Below are 3,837 nucleotides of genomic sequence, written 5' to 3' on the forward strand. Positions count from 1 at the left end.
CTCCGCCTCCCTGGATGGTGGAGGAAGGTCCCGCACGCAGATGCTCTACCGATGCCTGGGAACCAGCCTCAGCCTGGGGGTGCGGGGGGAGGGGTCCACGTGCTTGATCCCAGAGAACATTCAGCTAGCGCGCTGCCGGGAAGAAGGGGGCCTCTGGCAGTCGGAGATGTCACAGGGCACGTCCCCAAGGTGCGCCCTGAAGCCTGGGCCCATGGTACCACTTGCTCCGCCTCCCTGGACGGTGGAGGAAGGTCCCGCACGCAGATGCTCTACCGATGCCTGGGAACCAGCCTCAGCCTGGGGGTGCGGGGGGAGGGGTCCACGTGCTTGATCCCAGAGAACATTCAGCCGCAGTCCCTTTCCCGCGATGCCTCCGGGGCAGGCTGTGCAACAGCATCCTTCCCGCTGGACCGGAGAAGCGGCGAGGCTCAGGAAGAGACCAGAAAGCAATCTGACCTGGGAGGGGCCACTCTCTCTTCCCCTCCAGCCCCAAGGGGCCCTGGGGTCCCAGGTCAGAGCCAGGCAAGGAGACTGCGGGATCAGAGGTGGGACCTGGGCCTCCTGGGCCAGCGGCCGGAGCAGAAACGTGACCACAACCCACGTGTGTGAGAAGGGCAGGTTCTGTGGTTGGCAGACATGCAGCCCACGGCAGAGTCCCTCTCAGAGGGCGTCCTCTGGGGAGGGTCTGAGGCCTCATTAGCAGAAGCCTGGCCTCCTGGGAAGTGCCACGTGGAGACGGAGGACAATTCAAAGTGGGGCCGGGGCCGGCTCTAGGGCTGGGCTGAGCGGGCGATCAGCAGCGGGAACTCGACTCAGGTCCTAAACAGTCCGGGAGCTGCTCCTCGCCCCACACCCTCCTCTGGGCGAGGACCAGTTCTGGAGTCACCTGAGCCCACACCCCACACCAGGGCCGCCGTGCCCCTGAAGATCTGGGCCGCAGACGCCCCGTGTCTGCTGGGGCTGGCACACTGAGCCACATGCCAGCGGATAGGCACGCACAGGTAACTCCCACTTGGAATCACACCGTGTCATCATGGACGGACCTTCCACATCACTCAGCCAGGCCTCAGGGCTCTGCTGGGGCAGCTGGGGCAAGACAGGGCCGGGGTGGCCCACAGTCTCGGAGCCGGAGCCGGCCTCAGGCTCCTGGCCTCCATCCAAGATCGTCTGGCTTTCCTGGTGGCCGTTCTGGGGCCGCCCTTTCTAGGGGCAGATGGAGCTAAAACTCTTCCTGTGAGCGCAGGTGGGCACAGCCCCGAGAGCAGCCACCACCTGAACGGGGTGACCTGCACCCTTCTCTTCCCTCCGGTCCAGCGTCGGGCCAGGTGCCAGGCAGGCAGGAGAGCAGAGAGGGGAGCCTGCCCACCCGGAGGGAGGACGAGCCCCCACTTCTGCTCACCTGCGTGCAAAGGCCCCTCCATGTCCTCAGTCTTTCCCTCTGTAGCCGCCCTGCCTGGCGCCGGTCCCAGGCAGGACAAGCCGTCCGCTCTCCTCGCTGCTACAGACACCAAAGCAAGAGCCGAGAAACCGAAAGATGCCCCCCGTTTGTCCTCAGAAAGATGGTGAGGACCGGGGGGAGGACACAGGACCGCGGAGTGTGGACGGGAACAGAGAAAGGGGTTCAAGGAGGAGGCATCCGGGCCGGAGGGAACAGAGCGGCAGCCAGTTAAGAAGCCCGCCTTTCCCTTCTCCAAACATCAAACACAGCATCTGAAAAAAAACAAAGTTTTTGGCTTCTCGGCCGCTGCTGGCAGGTGGGCAAGGGCTGCACATGTAAACGGGGGCGGCGGGGGGGGGCGCATCTCTGGGAGGTTCGGACGCAGAGGCAGCAGCAACAGTTAACAACCAATAAATAACAGGGGTAGTTATATACGGATATAAAAAAACCACCTCATTTTCCCCGCGAAAAGCACAACACGCCGTCAGAGTCATCACCGTCGTGATCAATCCTCCCGGCCACGCGGGCGGTGGGCTGCCCGAGGACGGGGCGACAGGTAACGGGCATCACGCAGCCCCCGACACGGACACGCGGGCCCACCCGGGGCCAGGCCGGGGCCTCCGGGGCCTCCGTGGCCTCCCTGGTGGCCGACGGACAAGGCAGAGTTCTCCAAGGTCCCCAAGGCCTTCTCCCCACCCGTCAGTCCGGATCTTCTAGAACAGAAGGTAGGTGTGTGTTTTTTTCTTTTTCAATGTCTGTTTGAAATAAAAAACAAAAGCAGATGCGCGGGAGAGCAGGGGACGGAGCGCTGCCTGCGAGGCAGCTGCATCCTGGGCTTCGCGGACGGCGGGAGCCTTTGCCGTCTCAGGGTGTTTTCTGGACAAGCAGAGGTGGTGGGCGATTGGAGCCGGTGGCTTCAGGCGGCGGTGGGTGCAGCAGGCGGGGGAAGAGGGGAGTTGGCGGGAGGAGGGGAGAGCCGGCCTCGCTGCTCAGGGGCAGCCCCGTGGAGAATGGCAAGGTGGACACAGGAGGGCGGCGTCGGGGCTGAGGCGGCTCATGGCACGGGAGGAGGCAAGTTTCCCAGGCATCTGGAAGACACAAGGAGGGGAGGGGGTTCAGAGCGGCTGCAGGGCGTGCAGAGCTGGCGGGAGAGTCGGCGAGAGGGTCCGCGTGAAGTCAGGAGGTCTAGCAACGTGCACACCCCCTGACCCACTCACTGGGGGGGGGGGGTGCTTTGCATTTACTCTTCAGAGATAAATGTTTCCTACAGTATCATCTGTAACAGCAAGATTATGAGGTTGGGAGGGAGGGAGCCCAGGGTCCACACTCAGGGCACTGGCTGGATAGGGAGGACGTAGCCATAGGATGAACCAGTTTGCAACCGGTAAGAACAAGGTGTGGGGTGGCTGAGAAGCACGTGAGAAGGCGAGAATCAGTGATGGGGAAACGCAAATTAAAACCACAACGAGACACACCCCGTCGCACCCACTAGGATGACTTATCATAAAATAAATAAATAAATAAACAGAAAAGAAGCAGTGTTGGCAAGGGTGTGGAGAAATTGGAACCCGTGTCCGTCGCTGCTGGGAACATAAAAGGTGCAGCTGCAGTGGAACTGTTTGGTGCTTCCTCCGAAAGTTAAACTTGGAGTTCCCATAGGACCCAGCAATTCCGCTCCGAGGCATCTACCCCCCAAAAAACTGAACACAGAGACTCAAATAAGTCCATGCTCCCCCAGTGTTCACAGCAGCATCCTGCACCATGGCCAACAGGTGGAAACCACCCGTGTCCATCAGGGGATGATGGATAAACACGTGGTCCATCCACACAGGGGACTACCACTCAGCCAGGGAAAGGAATGAGGAACTGACGAGAGGGTCCGCGTGAAGTCAGGGGGCCTAGCAACGTGGAAGAACCTTGAGTGACGGGAGCCAGACACAGAAGCCCACGTGACGTGGGAGTCCATTTGTATAAAATTCCCCCCGTGGGCAGATCCGTACACAGACGGCAGGTGAGTGATTGCTAAGGGCTCGGTGGCGGCGGGTGGGGGAGAGTGCGTGACGGAAGGCGTTATTTTGGTGATGCGAATATTTTAGAACTAGATAGAGGTGGTGCTTGCACAACACTGTGACTGTACTTTATGCCACTGAATTGTTCACTTTAAAATGGTTAATCTTATGTCGTGTGAATTTTACCTCAATCAATTAAAAAAAAAAGGCAGCTGGGGAACAGCCTGTGACTGTCTGCACCGCCCACACACCCTTCCCATCACCTGCTCCACATCCGTGTTGCATCGCACGTCCCTGCCCCCCACCTGGGACAGGTGTCAGTGTCTGACTCAAAGGGCCCCTCTCCTGATCGGTGTGAGAGGATCTGAAACTCGGTCGGGGCCAGGCAGG

The 3,837-nt window shown here is 60.5% G+C and overlaps 1 protein-coding gene across 1 annotated transcript in view; it reads right to left on the bottom strand.

The window, feature by feature from the left end:
* Positions 1 to 2,174: 2,174 nt before the first annotated feature.
* NCS1 (neuronal calcium sensor 1) overlaps positions 2,175 to 3,837 on the bottom strand; it is a 31,936-nt gene continuing 30,273 nt past the window's right edge. The window contains exon 9 of the mRNA XM_006754214.1: positions 2,175 to 2,526. The gene's annotated coding sequence lies outside the window, so the exon portion shown is untranslated. The remainder of the gene's footprint in view (positions 2,527 to 3,837) is intronic.

This window comes from Myotis davidii, unplaced genomic scaffold, assembly GCF_000327345.1.
Source record: "Myotis davidii unplaced genomic scaffold, ASM32734v1 scaffold651, whole genome shotgun sequence".
Lineage (NCBI taxonomy): Eukaryota > Metazoa > Chordata > Mammalia > Chiroptera > Vespertilionidae > Myotis > Myotis davidii.